Here is a 23600-nt window from a genome sequence, read left to right as displayed (position 1 = left end):
GCTGAAAAAGTTCTAATCGTACATATGTGACAAGTTTTCCCGTTGACGTAGCATGCAAGGTTACGATCGAAACACTTTTGGCCACAACGGTTTCGGCCATAACCCCCATGTTTCAAATGACTCAAAATATCATAAAAATAGCCAAATAGTGATTGACAATGATTTTTTAAGCTGGGGGGTTTTGGCCAAAACCCTTTTGGCCATAACAGTTACGGCCAAAAGGGTTTCAGCCAAAACTACCTATGTGGTAGCCACACAAGCAAAAATAAGAACTTCTGCAAACTTCTCACTTTGAAGGCCAATTTGACTTACTAAATTGAACTTTTTTTAAAACTAAAAATATATTTTTGTAGGTCTCAGAGTCAAGATTACGATTATATAATTTTTTTAAAATTTTGATCATGGATAATATGTTATAATTTGAAAATAGTACAAGTAGTTATTTTTAGATTTAGGAAGATGTCCATTCAAAAATAAGAAAAAAATAGTAAATCATGTTCAAAAATTATTATTTTTTAATGCTGCACTAGAGGAGAGAGTCTTCTTCAAGAATATGTAATTTTTTAAAAAATATATGTAGATTTGATGGAAAAAGTTTGATGGGAGAGAAAAATTGTCAATTTCTGATTACTTTGGCTTTGACCAATTATAACTTGAAAAATATTAGCCAAATTTCAATTTTTCTTTTTTGGTGCATGAGGTATACATGTTGACTCTAACATATTCCAAAATTAGACCAAAATATGAAAATTTTCATATATTTGTTTGACGGGAAAAAAACTCTATATTTTCAGCATTTAAAAAAAATTAAAAAATAGACTTTAAAAAAAAAAAATAGATAAAATTTTCACTCAATTTTTTTCAAAAAAATTACAAGCATAAACTTCATCTAATTTTACACATTTCATTAGTTTACATCATCTTCAAATTCTAAGCATAAATGCCACTTTTATGTCATTAAAGTTGAAGATGTTAAATTCTAATATCACTTCTCCCTTATAAAAGGTGACACAGGTTTGTGCTTTTACCCCACTAAAATAAATTCCAGATCCCTTAGATGCCAATATAAATCAAACTCCATGAAAACTTAACTCTGCTAAAACTTGACAAACACATAGGCAAAATGTTGTAACTTGGTAAACACTTAACATGAAAATCTTAAGATATTATCTGTGGTTAAATATTACATTAACTTAGTTGCAAACATATAAGAGAAATAGCATAAACACAATTCACACCAAGATTTAATGTGGAAACCCAATTTGGAAAAAACTCAATTGCAAGTAGTTATTGATTTTCACTCTTTTAAAATGAGCCCTATGAGGAGCCAACCCTTTAAAGGTTACAAAACACACTATTAGGTGTGAATTTGTTAGAGGATTTAGTCACCCTGTTAGGAGTGGCCTTGTTAGAGGTCTTTTAGACAATTCAATAGAAATGCCACCTTGTTAGCAAATTTATAAATAGTTGTTAAGCTAACTCTATTAAGAAATTTAGGTCACTGCTACAATAGTTAGAGAGTAACAATGAGATGACCTAATTTTTGATTCAACTGAATTGCTAATTACAAATCTCAATTATGGCTTGTATACTTGATCCTTCTTGATTGAATGTATCTTTGCATCTCAATAATGATATTCTTCTTATCTTTCCAATTTGTTTCCTCTTAGCATCATCAAATCTTCAATTATATTCCACACATACTTCTCTTTCAATCCTCAACTTGACCTTATATTTATATCTTACATAGTGTCAAGTTGGCTTGAATACAACTTAGAATAATTAATAGTCATCTTCTCAGTTGGCTAGAACTAACAAACAATTCAATCAAACTCAATATGCCAAAACAAAAAAATCCTTCATTAGCCAACCCTACTTAGCAAATACTAATTCAAAGCAATTTTCCTATGTTAACCAAGTGAACTTGGTTAACACTACATATTCACAAAGTTCCTTTGGTATCCGAGTGAGCTTAGTTAACACAACTTACATCCAACATTTCATTTGTTAACTGAGTGAGCTAGATTAACACTCAACTTTTGCAAACTTTCCTTGTCACTTGAGTGAACTCTATAGACACTAACTTCTGAACTAGGAAAATTCTAGAATGCTCTACAGAAACAAAAAAAATCTTCAATGCCCAAGTGGGCTTGGCATACAATGACTAGCAATGATATGAAATTGTGTAACATCAAAGACAGTACACAATTAATCAATTGTTTCCAACAAAGACAAGCTTGAGAATATGATTTACCCAGCCACTTGGAGCTAATAGAATAGACACTTTGATCCCACAACAAATAGTTAGAGAGATTCACAAATTGAAAAATTTGTACTAGACAACACTACAAGTTTCAACATCACCCAAGATAGAGCCACAAAATCAAAATAAGATCCAATCTCCAAAAAGAGAGAGGTTATTGTAGGTGTCGACATCATGATCCTATAGCACCTAGAATTGCATCCATACCTTGCACAAGCTCCAAAATACACCACATCAAAGATCCCTACCCTATGGTATTTAGTGACTCTTAGGGTCAATTCCATTTAGTGTGCTTAAGAATATTCAATCGGTCAACAACATGGGACAAGCTTGGGACTATTGTTTACCTAATCACTCAGAGCTAACAAAATAGACTGTTCAATCCCAAAATGAATGGTTAGAGAGATTCACCAGTTGGCAAATTTGTACTAGGGCTAATAGAATAGATAGTTTGACCCCATGATAAATGGTTAAAGAGATTCACCAATTGGTGACTTTGTACTGGTTAACACTACAAGTTTTAGCATCACCCAAGATGGGACCTCAAAATAAAAATGAAATCCAATCTCTAAAAATAGGAGGTTATTGTAGGTATTGACAAAACAATCTTATAGCACCTAGAATTACATCCATACCTTGCATGAGCTTTAAGATATGCCATGTCAAAGATCTTTGTCTTATGACATTTAGTGACTCTTAGGGTCAATTCTATTTGGTGTGAATCAACAAGACTAGATGAGCTTCGGACTAGGGTTTACCCAACCACTTAGAGCTAATGGAATAGAGTGTCCAATCCCAAAATGAATGGTTAGAGAGATTCACCAGTTGGTGACTCTGTACTTTCCAACAATATAAGTTTTAGCATCACCCAAGATAGGGTCATAAAATAAAAAAATCCAATATCCAAAAAGTGAGATGTTTTTTATTATAGGTTTCAATGACATGATCTTGTAACACCTAGAATTGCATCCATACCTCACACAACTTTTGAGATATGCCTTATTAAAAATTGCTACCCTATGGAATTTAGTGATTCTTAGGGTCAATTCTATTCAGTGTGGCTGAGATTGTTTGATCAGTCAATAGGATGGGATGATCTTGGAACTAGAGTTTACCTAGCCACCCAGGGATAATGGAAAAGATAGTTTGATCCCATGACAAATAGTTAAAGAGATTCACCAATCTATGACTTTGTACTAGCCAACACTACAAATTTCAGTATCACTAGAGATGGGGCCAAAAAATCAAAATGGGATCTAATCTCCAAAAAGAGAGAGATGTTATTGTAGGTGTTGACAACATGATCATGTAACATTGAATATTGCATCCATACCTCACATGAGCTCTGCAATATGCCCTATCAAATATTAGTACCCTATGGTATTTAGTGACTCTTAGGGTCAATTCTATTTGGCATACTTGAGATCATTCAAGAGGGCAATGTGATTGGATGAGCTTGTGACTATGGTTTACTCAGCCGCTTAGAGCTAACAGAAAATATAGTTTAATCCCACAATGAATGGTTAGAGAGATTCACCAATTGGGGACTTTGTATTGGCCAACACCACAAGTTTTAGCATCACCCAAGATGGGGCCACAAAATCAAAATAGAATCCAATGTCCAAAAAGGGAGAGTTTAATGTAGTTGTTGACAACATGATCTTGAGCACCCAAAACTACATCCATACTTCACACATCTTTGAGATATGCCTCATCAAAGATCGATGCCCTATGGCATTTAGTGACTCTTAGAGTCAATTTCATTTGACGCGCCTGAGATCTTTCAAGTGGTCAATGAAATGGGATGATCTTGGTACTAGGGTTTAGCTGGCCACACAGAACTAATAAAGTAGATAGTTTGATCCTATGATGAATGATTAGAGAGATTCATTAATTGGTGACTTTGTACTGGCCAACACTACATGTTTCAACATCACTCGAGATGGGGCCACAAAATGAAAAATAAATCTAAGAGAGTTTATTGTAGGTGTCAACAAAATGATCCTATAGCACCTAGCCATACCTCAAAAAGCTCTAAGATATGCCTTGTCAAAGATTTTTGTCCTATGTCATTTAGTGACTCTTAGGGTCAATTATGTTTGACATGCTTGAGATCATTAGAGTAGTCAATGGGACAAGATGAGCTTGGGACTAGGGTTTACCTAGCCAGTTGGAGCTAATAGAATATGTAGTTTGATCTCACAATGAATGGTTAGAGAGATTTATCAATTGGAAACTTTGGACTAGCAAATACTACAAGATTCACCATCTCCAAAGATTGGGCCGCATAATTAAAATGGAATCCAATCTCCAAAAAGAGAGAGAGGTTATTGTAGGTGTCAACAATATGATCCTATAGCACTGAGAATTGCATCCATACCTCACACGAGCTCTGAGATATGCATTATCAAATATCACTTCTCGATGGCATTTAGTGACTCTTAGGGTCAATTTTATTTGGCATGCCTAAGATCGTTCAAGAAGGAAATAGGATGGGATGATCTTGAGACTAGGGTTTACCTAGCTAATTAGAGCTAATAGAATAGATAGTTTGATCTCATGATGAATTTTTAGAGAGATTCACCATTTGGCAACTTTGTATTAGGCAACACTACAAGTTTCAGCATCACCTGAGAAGAGGTAGCAAAATCAAAATAGAATCCAATCTCAAAAAAGTGAGAAAGGTTATTGTAGGTGTCAATAACATGATCCTATAGCACCAATAATTGCATCTATACCTCGCATGAGCTCTAAGATATACCCCATCAAAGATCCCTTCCCTATGACGTTTACTAACTCTTAGAGTCAATTCCATTCAACATGCCCAAAAACATTCGAGAGGTCAACAAGATGAGAAAAGATTGGGACTAGGGTTTACCTAGTCACTTGGAGCTAATAGAATAGACAGTTCAATCATAAAACAAATGGTTAGAGAGATTTACCAATTGACAAATTTGTACTAGTCAACACTACAAGTTTCAACATCACCCAAGATGGGGTCACAAAATCAAATCAAAATCCAATCTCCAAAAAGAGAGATAGGTTAGTTATTGTAGGTGTCAACAACAAGATCCTATAGAACCCAAAATTACATCCATGCCTTGCATGAGCTTTGAGATATATCCTATCAAAGATATTTTCCCTATGGCATTTAGTGACTCTTAGGGTCAATTTCATTCAACATGCTCAATATCATTCAAGCAGTCAATGAGATGGGATGAGCTTGGGACTATGGCTTACCTAGCCACTTAGAGGTAATGGAATAGATAGTTTGATCTCATGATGAATGGTTGGAGAGATTTATCAATTGGAAACTTTATACTTGCCAATACTACAAGTTTCAACATCACAAGAGATGGGGCTACAAAGTCAAAATGGAATCCAATCTCCAAAAAGAGAGAGGTTATTGTAGGGTCAACAATATGATTCTATAGTACTAACAATTACATCCATGCCTCATATGAGCTCAGAGATATGCTCTATCAAATATCATTGCCCTATGGCATTTAGTAATTCTTAGTGTCAATTCCATTTAATGTGCCTGAGATCATTTGAGTGAGCAATGGGATGGTAAGAGATTGAGATTAGGATTTACCTAGCCATTCAAAGCTAATGGAACATACAATTTAATCCCATGATGAATGGTTAGAGAGATTCACTAGTTGGTGACTTTGTACTGGCCAACACTACAAGTTTTAGCATCACCTAAGATGGGGCTACAAAATCAAAACATAATTTAATCTCCAAAAAGTGAGAGAGGTTATTGTAGGTGTTAACAACATGATCTTTTAGCACTCAAAACTACATCCATACCTCACATTTCTTTGATACATTCCCCATAAAATATCACTACCCTATGGCATTTAGTGACTCTTAGGGTCAATTTCATTTGGTGTGCCTAGGATCATTCAAGTAGTCAACAGAATAGGGTGAGCTTAGGACTAGGGTTTAACTAGCCACTCAAAGCTAATAGAGAAAATAATTTGATCCCATGATAAATAGTTAGAAGATTCACCAGTTGGTGACTTTGTACTGGCCAACACCACAAGTTTTAGCATCAACCGAGATGGGGATGCAAAATCAAAATAGAATCCAATATCCAAAAAGAAAGAGAAGTTATTGTAGGTGTTGACAAAATAATCATGTAGTACTTAGAATTGCATCCATACCTCACACAAGCTCCAAGTATGCCCCATTAAAGATCACTGCCCTATGGTATTTAGTGACTCTTAGGGTCAATTCTATTCATCATTCCTAAGACTATTCAAGCATTCAATAGGATGGGATGAGCTTGGGACTAGGGTTTACCTAGCCACTCATATCTAATGGAATAGATAGTTTGATCTCATGAAAAATAGTTAGAGAGATTCACTAATTGGTGACTTTGTACTGGTCAACACTACAAGTTTTAGCATCACCAAAGATGGGGCCACAAAATCAAAATGGAATCCAATCTCCAAAAAGTGAGTAAGGTTATTGTAGGTTTTAGTAACATGATCCTATAGCACTAGGAATTGCATCCATACCTTGCACTAGATATTCCTTGTAGGGTCAATTTGGTTTGGCATTCTTGAGGTTGTTCAAGTAGGCATCAAGATGGGATGAGCTTGGGAATAGGGTTTATCTAGCCACTCAGAGCTAACAAAATAGACAGTTTAATTCCATGAAAAACAGTTAGAGAGATTCACTAGTTGGCAATTTTGTAGTGGCCAACACTATAAGTTGTAGCATCACTTGAGATGGGGCCACAAAATCAAAATAGAATCCAATCTCCAAAAAATTATAGAGGTTATTATAGGTGTCGACAAAAAAATCTTGTAGCACTTAGAATCACATTCATACCTCACATGAACTCTAAGATACACCCTATCAAAGATTACTGCCCTATGGCATTTAGTGACTCTTAGGGTCAATTGCATTTGATATGTCCAAGAACATTTGAGTGGTCAATAGGATAGGATGAGAATGGGACTATGGTTTACCCAGTCACTCAAAGCTAATAGAATAGATGGTTTGATCTCAAAAAAGAATGGTTAGAGAGATTCACTAGTTGGTGTCTTTGTACTAGCCAACGCTACAAGTTTTAGCATCACTGAAGATGGAGCCACAAAATGAAAACAAAATCTAATATCCAAAAAGTGAGAGAGGTTAGTTATTGTAGGTGTCAGCAACACAATCCTATAGTACCTAAAATTGCATCCATATGTCACACGAGCTCTGAGATATGCCCTATTAAAGACTGTTACCCTATGGTATTTAGTGACTCTTAGGGTCAATTCTGTTTGGTGTACCCAAGATGATTCAATTAGTCAATAAGATGGGATGAGCTTGGGACTAGGGTTTACCTGACCACTTGGAGCTAATAGAAAAAATAGTTTGATTCCATGATGATGTTAGAATTGCTTTAGAATAACTTGGGGGGGGGGGGGGGAGGGGGAGGGGGGTGAATAAGTTATTCAAGGTCCAAATGTCCTATTCAAAATTTTCACTAAGTATAGTGAGCCCATTCAACTATTCATCCAAGCTTTAACTCTTCTAACTAGCAAGTTACTGTAAATCAACATGCAAGCATAACACATAAAAATTAACACATAAAACAATGATTTACATGGAGACCCAATTTGGGAAAAACCACCAATAACATGCTACTCAATTCTCACTCTTCTGAAGTGATGCCCTATGAAAATCCTACCTTGTTAAAAGCTTACAACACACTATCAAATGCTACCTTGTTAGAGGATTTAACCACCCTATTAGATGTGGGCCTGGTTAGAGGACTTTAGAACATTCACTTGAAATACCACCCTATTAAAGGATTAACAAATGGCTATTAAACCAACCTAACTCCATAGGATTTTTCAAGATCTAATACAATTGCTAGAGAGTATTAGAAGATCTTGACCTATCTACAACATACAACTTATCTTTTAGATCTTAGATCACTTCTCAACTCATACCCTTGTCTGGCCCTCAATCACTACATCTCTTACATCTTGCCTTCCTTTCAAGCTTAGTCTCCTTGAGTCTATGTGGTCAATGTACTAGTGCAATCATCTCTTCATGACCACTCATAGAAGTAGAGCCTCTATGCTCTTCCTTCTCCTAGATGTCTTCTTCTTGACACCCTTCTGACCACTTTGCAGTTTAGCTCTTCAACAACAATAGTTTCAGCAGCTCTTTGCTTCTTGGTCTATGACTCCTTAAATAGAAGTCTTGGAGTTCTTTTCCCGGTTGATTATTCTATTCTTTAATTTTAATTTGTATGGATTAGGTAGGATTCATTACATCTAACCCATATTTTGTTTCCTCTAGAAACCTCTTGAATAATCCTATAGAATTCATCCAAAAATGGTTTACATAGAATTCTGTGCCACCAGCTCATCATCCTTATCTTCCAACTCATTCACAAAATTCAAGACAATCACTTTGTCAGCTTAGATTTGGTGAATCTTCATTATCTAAAATAATTAAGCAGCTTGGCACTATTGAAATACTAGTGCTTGGCACATACTATGTCATTTGGCATCAACTGTGTTTTTCCTGATGCTCAACACCTAAAGATCACTTGAAACCAACTAACAATTTTTTGATGCTTGGCACTTGATCTTTACTTGACACTTGAAGATCACTCAGTACACACTAGAATTTTACTATTACTCAGCTCCTACTGAGAATTTGCTTGGCTTCAACTAACTTGCTTGGCACCCACTAATGATCTTAGTTTAAGCTTTGTATTCCACCTTGTTACAACTTCTTCCTCCAATGTTTCTAAGTGTGACCAACCTCTATATCTTTGAGTATGCTATCAATACATTATTTAACCATTGTCTTAATTGATCCTTGTACTTCATTACAACATCATAACTCAACCTTTTCCTAAGGTTCTCTTGTTATATCTTGTTGATCAAATCCTCTTCATCAATAAACTAAGTGATAGTACTTGGATCTTATAAGAAAATATCATCCCTACAACTAGCATATTTGACATCAATGAAAAAAAAATGATTGAAAACAACAATCTTCCTTCTTTGCAACAATCTCATTCTTTGATCTTCAACAATGAGTTTTTCAATTAGTATTTCCAACAATCTCCCTCTTTGGTGTTGATGAAAAACCAAATTGATCAACCATCAGACTAAACTATTCAACCATAGGCTTACTAGGTTAGAACAATAAGTCAAATGCCAAAGAGTAAATTTTAGCTTCACATCTTCCTCTACTATTCTGATTGCTTCATTTCTACTTCTCCCTCTTTGCTACTATATCCTTGTTCTTTGTCTTTTTCCCTCTATATTGCTCATCATCTCCTATTCTAATCAACATCTCCCTCTATCTTCATTTGATCAGCAGATCATCAACATGTAATTAGTTTCTCACAACTTCTTCTTGATGAAGGTATGCTCTAATACCACTTGATGAAAGTATGCTCTGATACCACTTGATGAAGGTACACTCTAATACCACTTGATCAAGGGCCACACCACCCTTACAACTCATAACCATAAATGCCACAATATGAAGACAAGAGATGACAAAATGCTTCAAACAATTTTATTATATTTGAAAATCCAATATTAATTACAATAACATTTCTACAAGATCCCTCAAGATCCAATCCAAGCCCAAGCTAGTCTAGATCCACACTCTACTAGAAACCTATCAGATCTCAACTTGTGCTAACAAGCCACCAAGAAATCTCCTTGTTTCTAAATCGTAGTCACTAGCTCTTCTCCAACTTTATCCAAGATCCAAGTGTAAACTGCCTCACATTCTGCGCTCTATCTACACACTCACAACTCCATCACAATCCTGCTATAAACTGCCTCACACTCGGCACTTTGTCCACAGACTTAGGAAAACTTGCTCTTCACTTCCTCCTTCTCTTTCAAACCTTGAAGCCTTCACACCTTCCAGCTTTCACCTTGAAGCTTGACCTTCCAAAGCTTCTACTTCTCAAGCTTCACCTTCTAGAGCTTTCACACCTTGAAGCTTTCACCTTTCAAAGCTTGATTAGAAATGCTCATATGCCTTGCTTAAATTGGCACTTACCACCCAATGCATGAATTATCCACAACCTTCTATAATTCCACCTACATAATATCCACAACCTTCTACAACATCCATAACCTTCTACAATATCCACAACTTTCTACAATATCCATAACTTTCTAGAATTTTACCCACACACCTCGATAAATGGAATGATAACCATTTTTATTTTATTTTTCTATTATGCCACCTATGCACCTCAAAAATAGAAATTTCTCTTTTCTTCTTTTTTTCTATTTTCTATTTTTTTTAAAAAAAAATCTTTCTATCTTTGTCACTTTCTCTCTCCTCCAAATTTTTTTTCCCATGCAAGATGCTCTTGCATCAAACTCCCCCGATAGATAGAAAAGTTTGTCCCACACTTTGATGCCAAAAGAAAGATCTACAACCATCTTCATCTTCACCAAAGGTTTCCACCTCAACGAGGACAAGAAAACTAATGTGCAAATCTTCCACATCTGCATCCATATGTCAAACACTAGAATCTCAACTATCCAATCAACATGCTCACTCCCAAGAACAAACTAAACATAACACTTTATTATCAAACCCTCATCCACACCAGAAACTAGTGAATCCACATTAGTAGTAACAAACCTTGCATTAGCAACAAAAAACTCCATGTTAGCACCAACATATAGATCTCCATCAATACATGCCAAACTAGCAATATCATTGCTCACAACAAGATATGCAATACATAAATCACCTCCACCAACAACCAGATCATCCATGAACAAGTGCTCTACAACATACAAGTCACCACCAACATCAACTAGATCATCCACGACCAAATGCTCTGTAGTCTCCATGTCAGACTCAACCAATTGATCATGAAAACCAACCTCTATCCCAACATCAACAAGGTTATGAATATCTTCAGCAAAAACCTCTAGTTGCTCTGCAGGTTTTGCATCAGGCTCCACAAACTAATAAGAAAAACCAACCTCTTCCACCTTGACCTTCTTAGCTTGATTAGCATATCTAGCATCCAACTAAGCAAACATCTTAGAAAAATTCTTCTCCACTATATCATGGATTTTCACAATCATCTTAGGGTCAAATCCTCTTGGAGCCATCTCCCAAGATCTTCATAAACCCTCTACAAAAAATCCTTCCCATGCTCCTTGTGACAACCTTGAATTTTTTGCAAGTCAGACCACAACTTGCCACCTCACACAAACAATCAGGAACCACATCACAAGTCTAGGACAACAGATCTATAATTCACAAGCTCTCTACGATCATGCCTCAACAAGTTCAGTCTTCCATCTTTGCATCCATCGATCAATCTACATGTCCTCCCAAGGGCCTAGTGCAAACTGCCTCAGCTTCAGTGATCTATCTACATGCTCAAGAAATCCCGCTCTGATAAACTTCACCCAACCAAGGTCTTGGTACAAACTGTCTCACACTTCGACAATCTGCTTGTATACTCAAGAACTCCTGCTCTGATAAACTTCACCCAACCAAGGTCCTGGTACAAACTACCTCACACTTTGATGATCTTCTTGTACACTCAAGAACTTCCGCTCTGATAAACTTCACCCAACCAAGGTCCTGGTACAAACTGCCTCACACTTTGGCGATCTGCTTGTACACTCAGGAACTCTTGCTCTGATACTACTTGATGAAGGCATGTTCTGATACCACTTGATAAAAGTATGCTCTGATACCACTTGATGAAGGTACACTCTAATACCACTTGATGAAGGGCCACACCACCCTACCAACTCATAACCAAAAATGACACAATATGAAGACAAGAGATGACAAAATGCTTCAAATAATTTTATTATACTTGAAAATCCAATATTAATTACAATAACATTTCTATAAGATCGCTCAAGATCTAATCCAAGCCCAAGCTAGTCCAGATCCACACTTTAGTAGAAACCTTTGAGATCTCAACTTGTGCTCACAAGCCACCAAGCAACCTCCTTGTTTTTAAACCGTAGTCACTAGCTCTTCTCCAACTTTATCCAAGATCCAAGTGTAAACTGCCTCACATTCTGCACTCTGTCTACACACTCACAACTCCATCACAATCTTATTGTAAACTACCTCACACTCGGTGCTCTATCCATAGACTCAATAAAGCTCACTCTTCACTTCCTCCTTCTCTTTCACACCTTAAAGCCTTCACACCTTCCAGCTTTCACCTTAAAGCTTGACCTTCCAAAGCTTCTACTTCTCGAGCTTCACCTTCCACAACTTTCACACCTTGAAGCTTTGACCTTCCAAAGCTTGATTAGAAATGCTCATATTCCTTGCTCAAATAGGCACTTACCACCCAATGCATGACTTATCCACAACCTTTTAGAATTCCACCTACATAATATCCACAACCTTCTACAACATCCATAACCTTCTATAATATCCACAACTTTCTATAATATCCATAACTTTCTAGAATTCTACCCACACACCTTGATAATGACAACCATTTTTATTTTATTTTTCTATTATGCCACCTATGCACCTCAAAAATAGAAATTCCTCTTTTCTCCTTTTTTTTTTTTTCTATTATCTATTTTTAAAAAAAAAATCTTTCTATTTTAATCACTTTCTCTCTCCTCCAATTTTTTTTTTTTGAAAAAATAATTTTCCCTTGGAAGATGCTCCTGCATCACTCCCTTTTTTCTAATTCTCTGATTCTTTATCTTCAACAATTGTTGATCAGATTTCTACTATTTCTCCCTCTTTGACAACAATGCCAAAGACATATTTACATCTTAGTATGCAAGTGTAGCTTTTACAGGTTCATTCAATGTTTCCCTTTGTCACCTTGCTTGTGATTGATTTGGAACTTCAGCTCATCTACTACTTTAGGCACAAATCCCAAAGTAAACATCTTATACATCAATATGTAAAATCTTCTATAATCAGCTCATTTGATGTAGGGAAATCTTGTTTTTGGCTCAAGTAGCCTTAGCTAGGGGTATCACTCCTAACTTACCTCTAAGATACCCAAAAGCATCTTTAGGTAGTGCTTTTGTGAAGATATTAGCAATTTGTTCCTTTGAGCTAACATATTCCATCTTCACTTGTTTGTCTTCCACCAACTCTCTTACATAGTGATACTTGATTGCAATATGCTTGGTTTTAGCATGCATTATAGAGTTTTTTGATATGTTTATAGCACTTGTATTATCACAATAAAGTATCACAGGCTTAGTTACCTCTTCCTTCATACTTTCTAGAAAATGCTTGATCCATACAATATTGGTACAATTTATAGTAGCTGCAACACATTCAACTTCAAAAGTGGACTGTGAGGTGCAGCTTTGCTTTTTGCTAGTCCATGTAATCAACCTTTTTCCCAAGAAAAGTGCTCCTCCACTGGTGCTCTTTCTATCATCAATGTTTCCTCCTCAATTTACATTAGTGTAGGCTCTTAGTTCAAATTTGTCACTCCTCTTGTAGTACAAACCAAAGTCATTAGTTCCTTTTAGGTACCTTAGTATTCTCTTCACTACCATTAAGTGATTTTCTCTTAGATTTCCAAAAAATCTAGTCACTATTCCAACATCTAATGCAATGTCTGGTCTACTATGTATAACATATTGTAGCTTTCCAATCATTGATCTATACAATGTTTGATTCACTTCAGCAGACTCATCATTCTTAGATAGCTTGTGTCCTATTGCCATAGGTGTGCTGCCTAATTTTGAGTCTTCTAACCAAAATGTTTTGAGTATCTCCTTTATGTATTTGGATTGGGTCACAAATATACCATTTTTCAATTGATGTGCTTGTAATCCAACAAAGAATTTGATTTCTCCAAACATTGACATCTCAAATTCGTGCTTCATGTGATTAGAAAAATCTTTGCATAGAACATCTTTTCCTCCAAATATTATATCATCAACAAAGATTTTTGATATCAAAATGTCTTTACCATTTTTAGTTTTGATGTACAAGTTGTTGTTGCCATCTGTTCTCTCAAATCTTATCTTCACAAGATATTTATGCAATCTCTCATACCATGCTCTTGGTGCTTGCTTTAATCCATAAAGTGTTTTGTGTAGTTTGCAGACCATGTCCTTATTTTTCTCATCAAAAAATCCCTCTAGTTGTTCTATGTATACTTCCTCTTCCAATATACCATTTAAAAAAGTAGACTTCACATCCATCTGGTAGACTTTGAAACCTTTATATGGAACATATGCAAATAATGATCTTACTCCTTCCATTCTTGCAGCAGGGGCAAATGTTTCCCCATAATCTAGTCCTTCTTCTAATGCATAACCTTTGTAAACTAGCCTGGCTTTGTTTCTTGTTATCTCACCATTCTCATCAAGTTTCTTTCTAAACACCCATTTGGTACCAATCACATTCTTATCAGCTAGTCTAGAAATTAGAGACCATGTTTTGTTCTTCTCAATTTGATCTATCTCTTCTTCCATGGATTTATACTAGTCATCATCTTGTAGTGCATCTTTCACTATTTTAGGTTCAACCTTGCTCAGTAGACATGATTCATTTCTCAGTCTATTCCTTGTCATTGGCCTGGCATCCTTGTCACCAATGCTTTGATGTGTAGGGTGATGTCTTCTCACATACTTGGCTAACCTTGGTTCTGTCCTTCTTTCCATGTTTGATCCTTCAACTTTAGAGTCATTCTATTCTTCCTCGTCTGGTATTTCATCATTCCCTTCATGCATACTATTTTCAGAACCAAAATGTGCATTTTCTACATTTTGCAACTCCACTTCTGAATGCAGCTTGACATTGACAGGCTGAGACTTGGTAGATACTAAAATTTGTTGCTAATTGCCAACTTGATTTACAATATTGTCTTCAATAGTCATTCCTTCATATAAGTATACAAAAGATTTATAATCCTTTGATTTCTTGGACTCGTCAACTTGAACTTTTGCATGCTCATCAAAACTTACATTTGCACTTTCCACAATCTTGTTAGTGTTAGTATTCAAACACTTATATGCTTTACTTCTAGTGGAGTATCTAAAGAATATGCCTTCATCACTTTTTGCATCAAACTTTCCATTTCTATTATCTTTTAGAATATAGAATTTACAACCAAATACTTTGAAATGTTTTACATTAGGTGAGTGAACATACCATAAATCAAAAGGTGTTGCATTTGTACCATTCTTGACTTGAACTCTATTTAGTGTATAGACTTCAGTGCTTACAACCTCTCTCCAGTACTTTAGTGCAACATTTTTCTCCATCATCAGGGTTCTAGCACAATAAATCACTAACCTATTTCTTCTTTCAGCAATACCATTATGTGGTGGAGTTATTGGTGCTGATGTTTGCCTTTTGATACCTTTTTCATTACAAAACATTTCAAACTCTTTTGATGTGAACTCACCTCCTCTGTCTAACCTTAGGCATTTTAGGTTCTTTCTTATTTCGTTCTCAACTCTGGCCAAATACCACTTAAAAATTTGAAGTGCATCATATTTTTTCTTTAAAAACATAGTAGTCATAATCCTAAAATAGTCATCTACAAATAGCATTATGTATCTATCTCCTAGGTAGCTTTGCACTTCTATTGGACCACATAAGTTTGTATGGACTAGTTCTAGGACTTCTTTGGAAGTGTATGTTTTTCTTTTGAGATGAGACTTAGTCATCTTCCTTAGTTGACATTGTTTGCACATTGTGTTTTTAGGTTTCTTTAATTTGGGCAACCCTCTAAGCTTTTTTTTCTTCCTGATGCTGATCAGATTATCAAAGTTAACATGACACAACCTTTTATGTCACAACTACACATCATCAAATATAACAACAAGACATGTTGCATCTTCCATATCTAGGTAAAATAGATTACTCCTAGTTTTTTCACCTTTTCCTATTAGATTTCCATCAGTGTCATAAATCTTGGCAATTTTGTTTCAAAATTTAACTTTGCAACCTACATTTCCTAACTATGATAGACTCAAAAAATTATAGTTCAATCCTTCAACATAGTATGCATTATCATATGAAATTTTCTCTATGAGCTTAATAGAACCTTTTCCTTTAATTTGACATGGAGCATCATTACTAAATATAACACTATTTCCATCATATTGAGTAAAGGTAATGAACTTACTTTTATCTCCTATCATGTGATGTGAGCATCCATTGTCTATAATTCACTTGTCATTCTTGTTTACATAGGTAACCAATTTTGTTTCTTCATCTTCATCTTTATCTAATTCATCCTTCATGGCCACATAGACTACTTCATCATCATTCTCATCAGAATATTCTTCAACAATGTAGCATCTCTTACCTTTCTCTTTGTAGTCTTTGTTATCATCTTCCCTATTGTTCTTGTACTTGTTTTCTTCTTTGTAGTTCTTCTTCTGTGGACATCTTGCAGCAATATGACCTACTTCATTGCAATTGAAACATATGATATGGAGCTTACCTTTGAATTTATCTTTTCCTCTATGGAATCTCTTAGCCAGTAGTGCTTCTAACTGTTCCACATCTTCCTCATCTGTGCTACTATCACTGGGTGCATGTTTTTCTTTTCTTCTCTTTTTGCTTGATGTCTCCTCAGTGTTTTTTATTTTCATCTTGGCTTTGAAAGTATATTCAAGATTCTCAAGTTTGTAGTTATCAAAATTGGATAGTTCAAATGAAGTAAGTCTTCCCACTATTGCTTCAAAGGTTAGTGTGTTTCCTTGTACACACCTTAGCTCTTGGATAGCTGAAACTCTAATAGCATAGATGGGGAGTAGAGTTCTTAAGTATTTTCTAATGATAGTTTCTTCTTCCAATTGACCACCTAGACTACTTATTTCACTTACCACTTCTTTCATTCTTGCAGTATATTGAGCAACATTTTCACCTACCTCCATTTTCATGTCATCAAACTTTCCTCTTAGACTTTCTCTCTTGGCTCTTTGGACATTTTGATCTCCTCCATAAATATCTAATAAGGCTTTCCACATCTTGAATGTAGTATCATAGTCTTTGATATCATCATATTCTGCATAATTAAGTATAGAGGCAATCTCTAGCATTGCTTGATTGTGCTCCTTTTTGTTCAAATCATCTACAATAAGAGGTCCTACTAGATTTACATGTTCTATTCCAATTGAGGTTTGTGCATAGTCACCTATTTATCCAAGGTGCAATTTCATAAGACTTTTCCATGTAGCAAAGCTATCTTTGTTGAGCTTGGGAACTTCTCTCTTAGACATCTTGATCTTCCTACTTCTACTACCTTGAAACTAAATCAATAGATGGCTCTGATACCAAATTGTTAGAATCTCTTTAGAGTAACTTAGATGGAGGGGGGGGGGGGGGGGGTGAATCAGTTATTCAAGGTCCAAATGTCCTATTTAAACTTTTCACTAAGTATAGTGAGTCCATTCAACTATTCATCCAAGCTTTAACTCTTCTAACTAGCAAGTTACTCTAAATCAACATGCAAGCATAACACATAAAAATCAACACATAACACAATGATTTACATAGAAACCCAATTTGGGAAAAACCACCAGTAACATGCTACTCAATCCTCACTCTTTTGAACTAATGTCCTATGAAATGCCTGCCCTATTAAAGGCTTACAACAGACTGTCAAATGTAACCTTGTTAGAGAATTTAACCACCCTATTAGAAGTGGGCCTAGTTAGAGGACTTTAGAACATTCACTTGGAATGCCACCCTGTTAAAAGATTTACAAATGGCTATTAAACCAACCTAAGTCCATTTGATTTTTCTAGATCTAATACAATTTCTAGAAAGTATTAGAAAATCTTGACTTGTCTACAACATACAACTTATCTTGTAGATCTTAGATCACTTCTCAACTCACACCCTTGTCTGGCCTTCAATCATTGCAACTCTGATAGCTTTCCCTCCTTTCAAGCTTAGTCTCCTTGAGTCTCTATGCTCAATGTACTAGTGCAATCATCTCTTCATGAACACTCATAGAAGCAAAGCCTCTATACTCTTCCTTCTCCTAGATGTCTTCTTCTTGACACCCTTCTAACCACTTTGTAGTTTGGCTCTTCAGCAGCAACAGTATTAGAAGCTCTTTGCTTCTTGGTCTATGACTCCTTAAATAGAAGTCTTTGAGTTCTTTTTCCACTTGATTCTTCCATTCTTTAATTTCAAGTTTTATGGATTACATAGGATTCATTGCATCCAACCCATATTTTGTTTCCTCTAGAAACTTCTTGAATAATCCTTTAGAATTCACCCAAAAATGGTTTACATAAAATTTTGTGCCACTAGCTCATCATCCTTATCTTCCAACTTGTTCACAAAATTCAAGACAATCACTTGGTCGGCTCAGATTTGGCAAATCTTTGTTATCTAAAATAATGTAGTAGATCAGCACTATTGAAATACTGGTGCTTGGCACATGCTATGTTACTTGGCATCAACTATATTTTTCTTGATGCTTGGCACCTGAAGATCACTCGGCACACACTAGAATTTTATTGTTACTTAGCTTCTACTAAGAATTTTCTTGACTTTAACTAACTTTCTCCGCACCCTCTAATGATCTTAGTTTAAGCTTTGCATTCCACCTTGTTACAACTTCTTCCTCCAATGTTTCTAAGTGTGACCAAACTTTGTATCTTTGAGTATGCTATCAATACATTATTTAACCATTGTTTGAACTGATCCTTGTACTTCATTACAACATCGTAACTCAACCTTTTCCTAAGGTGCTCTTGTTATATCTTGTTGAGCAAATCCTCTTCATCAATCAACTAAGTGATAGTACTTGGATCTTATAATCAAATGTCATCCCTACAACTAGCAGGTTTGACATCAATGATAAAATAATGATTGAAAAAAACAATCTTCCTTCTTTGCAAAAATCTCCATCTTTGATCTTCAATAATGAGCTTTTCAATTAGTATTTCCAATAGATGAATGCTTAGAGAGATTCACTAGTTTGTGACTTTGTACTAGCCAATACTACAAGTTTCAACATCACCCAAGATGGGTCCACAAAATAAAAATGGAATCCAATCTCCAAAAAGTGAGAGAGTTTACTATAGGTCTCAACAACACAATCTTGTAGTACTTCTTTTTATATCTACTAATTGCCTCTTTTGTTATATGGGTGGGGTTTTTGATAGGATTTACAGTCTTCTCCCTACTACTTCTAGTTAGCACCCGAGGGAGTGCATGCAAAAATGGTTATAACATATTTCCCCCATACCCTCGTGCCCTCAAAATTCATGAAGAATGTAGAAATGAGTAATGCTATACCATTTAGATTTTTTTAATGATCACCATCCAAAATAGAATCTTTAATAATCTATTTAGTTATTCATTTATTTTTAATTCTTAACAAACCAACATTAATTGGTTTAATAAGAGAGCTAGATGGTCACACAAATATCCAATTATTTAGGTTTAGGAAAAATAGGTTGTGATAAAAAAACCTCCTTAAGTGAGCAATGATATTGTAAAACTTTTTTTAGATGTGACGTGTTTCTCACCTAGTCGAAGTACCATGTTTGCATTATCTAGAGGACTCATCACATGGTTTCATATTTTTGGACGTTATCACAATCTCAATCAAATATAAATCCTCTACATCATTGCTAGAATCACTCATGTTTAGAGCTTATTTGGTCACTTGCTTGACATATTCAACATTAAGCACTCATGGGCAGGATGAAGAGGAAGGAAGAGTAATATTTCTAGCTAAGGCACAAGTTAGGGCCATGGGGATGGAGTCACAGAGAACAAGTGCCATAGTTTTTAAATGCACAATGACTGATCTTTGGGATAAATGAGGGGCTACAATTACCATTACCATCCTCTGGCTTGATAACATCATCACTCAAGTCAAGACACACACTAAGGAATGCTATAATGCATTCCAAGTATGCTATCATCAATTCATATGCTAGATATTATACTTTCAATGGATAGGAAAGGACTTAAAAGTAAAACCTTTTGAGCTTCCTTCATCTTCTCTCCAATTTGTATTTTTCTTTAAACAATGCTTATGCTTGCAATTTTTGCTCACAACAATTTTTCAAATTCAAAATAGTTAGTTTATGGCATGTTTTCTCTAATACCCCTTTATTTTAGCACATCCAATACATACACCATGCATTCAATGCATACCCTGAGCAATGTTATGATATGTATTTATTTTTTTGTAATGCACCCATAAAAGGGGTCCTTTTAAACTAGGAGGCTATGCTAGGGGGCCTATCCTATCCTATAAATTTTATGAGGTAGGGGGTACGGGTCCCCCACAATGGTAATAGGGTCTATCCTATCCTATCAATTATAGGGGTAGGGGTAGGGTATTTTATAGGGACCACTCCCCACTCAATATAGGGTAGGGTAGGGTAGGAGAGGGGGCTCTATTTCCATTGTAGGGCCAGAATGCACATCACCATAGGCACAATATATGGGAGAGTGCTCTAAAGAGGAGTGCACCTCAAAATATAGGACTCCTTTATAATTTCATACCCACTAAAAAATCATAACCATAATGGTTGTCAGGAGACAGCAAGTAAACTGTGCCTCATTGAAATTTTTATTTTTAGATATAGTTGCTAGTTAGAATCTTTATTCCATGATTTGGTCATGGATTTTTCCTCTTATTTGTTTCTATGTATGAGGACTTTTAGAATTGGTAGTGTACATTTTGCATAATGAGAATATGTGAACTAGATTTCTATTGAAGAATTTGAATCCAAGTTGATTTAATAAATTTATAATTGCTTCAACTATTGGGAGTGCAGAACAAGCTCCTTATATGTTTAAAGAATCAGATTGGATTTATAACTTGGTTTTCCTATTGTTAGGGCACAATAGATAGGGGCAGGGCAGAAGAAAGGAAAGTAGCTGACAAAGCCTATGTTGGGATTTTCCAAGTCACAAAGAGTGCCATTGATGAGAGAGTTGAATGATTTTTGTGTAATGGAGGATGCCCTTCTTCCTATTGGTACTCCCATTACTATTCGCGTTTTTGTTCCAATCAACATTTGTTGTGACTAGAATCACAAAAGGAAAATATTTCTAGGTCTATATTTACCTTTAACTAAATGCTTCATGTTGTTTGCAGTAGAACCACATCAAAATGACTATTTAAAAAGATCTATCATCTATGAACACTCCATAATTGTACATCTATAAGTTATAACTAGAATACAACTAGTTGGCTTGTTTTGCTATGTGGAAGCACCTTCAATACATCTTTTTAACATGAACATCAGAAATTGACTGGCAAGATAAACAATTTTATGGTTGAAGAATAATTTCCATTAGCAATGCAGTCTAAAAAAGTTACCCATCTAGTTCTTCTTAAGGTCTTACTTTCTTTATAGTGTTATTTTAGGTAGGATGCACTACACAAACATTGAACTGTAGTATATCATAAGATTTTATGAATAAATTTCTTACTTAAGACTATTGAATGCATGTTTGTTATATAATTCCTAAAGGAGATGCTAGATTGCAATGCAGGCACTGCTTTAAGTATGTGATATGTTAACCATTCTTTTATTTTAAATTTTGTTGTGACTAGACCCATGATTTTATGTTTGGATACGTTATTAATTGATGCAATATGTGATCCTCAAGAATCCATGAAATACATAAAACTAACTATTTTTTGAGTCACATATGTTAATTATATAAAGTTAAACCATAGCTTTCCCACTAATCCAAATGTTACTCTCTATCCTTTTCCTTCTTTCTCAAACATATTTCATCATTCTTATCTTATGGAGTCTATTTCTACTATCTCCACCATTAGGACTATAAAAGTTAAACTATCTTCCTCAAAGATGTGTCTGACCTCATCCATTTCTTCTAAATTTAAGGTAAGTTGCCTTTTTTTAATTCCTTGAGAATATACATAAACTAGTGCTTCAAAAAAATTTAGAGCTTTTAAAAATGTTTCCTTTTGGAAGGTAAATATATTTAGTGTTGATCCTAGTGGTAGCTGCAACCTCTACTACAAAAAAATCATGCCATGTCCACTTGTCCTAGTTCAGGACAAGGTCAGAGATTATTGTGGCTTCAAATACATTTTCTAGTAGATTAGGGAATCTAATTGTCTATTATATAAAAATCATTTCCCTTGTGGTCATTCTTCAAAATATTTTGAATGAGTAATTCACATTTTTTTGACCAAGATGTTTAGTCTTATTATCTGAGTGAGATCTTGGAGCTCCATTTTCCCTTAATTCCAAGTGATGGATAACTATGTAAGAGTTTGATCATTTTGAAAGTAAGGAAATTTTTGGATCTAAAAGATTCTTCTGGAGTTGTTGGAAAAGTGATAATGGGTTTTTTGTGGTTGAATTGCATCTACTTTCATCTTTTAAGAAAATATAAAATTATTGTGTAATGACGATTCATATTTTGAGTATTAAAGCCTCATTCAAGTAGTTTACAAATATCTTTATGAGTTTGCTTCCTTATAGCAACTATTTCTCTTTTTTTAAACTAGAAAAGGTTTTAATTCATTTATAAATCAAATGAGGACCTTGTTTCCATTGATCCTTTATTTCATACTAAAGATAAATGATTGATTGATAATACTAGTGCAATTACAATTCTCCTTGACCAAAAGAGATGGTTGATCTGGAGATTAAGACCAACCTGATTTGGAATAGGGGGTAATGAAAAGGTGGGGATTTCCAACCCAACATCTCATGATTCATCAATATTCTATCAAAAGCCTAGGTCAACTAGTGGTAGAAAAGATCTTGGAAATGTATTGTTCACTCGTCTTAATAGAGATTACTTTAGTGGCTAATATTTGCCTTTTGGCGATCCCGTCTCATGGGTCGATCATCATTTGGTGAATAGCACATGCAACGTAGGCCAACCATGTCACCGAATATTTATCAGATTTGGGTTCAATACCCATGTAGTTGCCCATTAGTTATCATATGATTGGTCAAAAATATCGGTCCAATCACCAATGCAATATACATTTTGGATATATTTATTTTAAACGTTTTGCTATTTTTGCATGTTTGTTTCTTATTGGCCCACAATATTTCACCATTACTACAAACAAATAATTTTCCCTTGGATTGGGTGTCACCTACCATTTTCTTGACATGTGTTGATCACCAGCCCCATTTAGCCAACTGTTTCATACTGTAGAATTGCATAAGAAGGTGCACTTCACCTATGTTTGACATTCCCACTTGTTAATCCCACGTAATTTTCCAACCTAGATTGTTCTATAAGATATTATTATTCTACATAATTCACTACTTTCTAGTCTAGAGAGTAGCATTTCTTATTGCCGTTGAAGTTTCAGAGTGCTGAGTGCATTTCCCATTGACTCGTGGACCCTGGATTT

The 23600-nt window shown here is 35.1% G+C and overlaps 1 pseudogene; it reads left to right on the top strand.

Moving 5' to 3' along the window:
• Positions 1-19766: 19766 nt before the first annotated feature.
• Positions 19767-23042, top strand: LOC149538880 (large ribosomal subunit protein uL3m-like; annotated as a pseudogene).
• Positions 23043-23600: the final 558 nt, after the last annotated feature.

The sequence above is a fragment of the Cupressus sempervirens genome, chromosome 9 (genome assembly GCF_028749045.1).
Source record: "Cupressus sempervirens isolate cs-2001-9-10 chromosome 9, ASM2874904v1, whole genome shotgun sequence".
Taxonomy (NCBI): domain Eukaryota; kingdom Viridiplantae; phylum Streptophyta; class Pinopsida; order Cupressales; family Cupressaceae; genus Cupressus; species Cupressus sempervirens.
The sequence above is the reverse complement of the archived record's forward strand: the minus strand, read 5'-3'. Positions and strand labels throughout refer to the sequence as shown.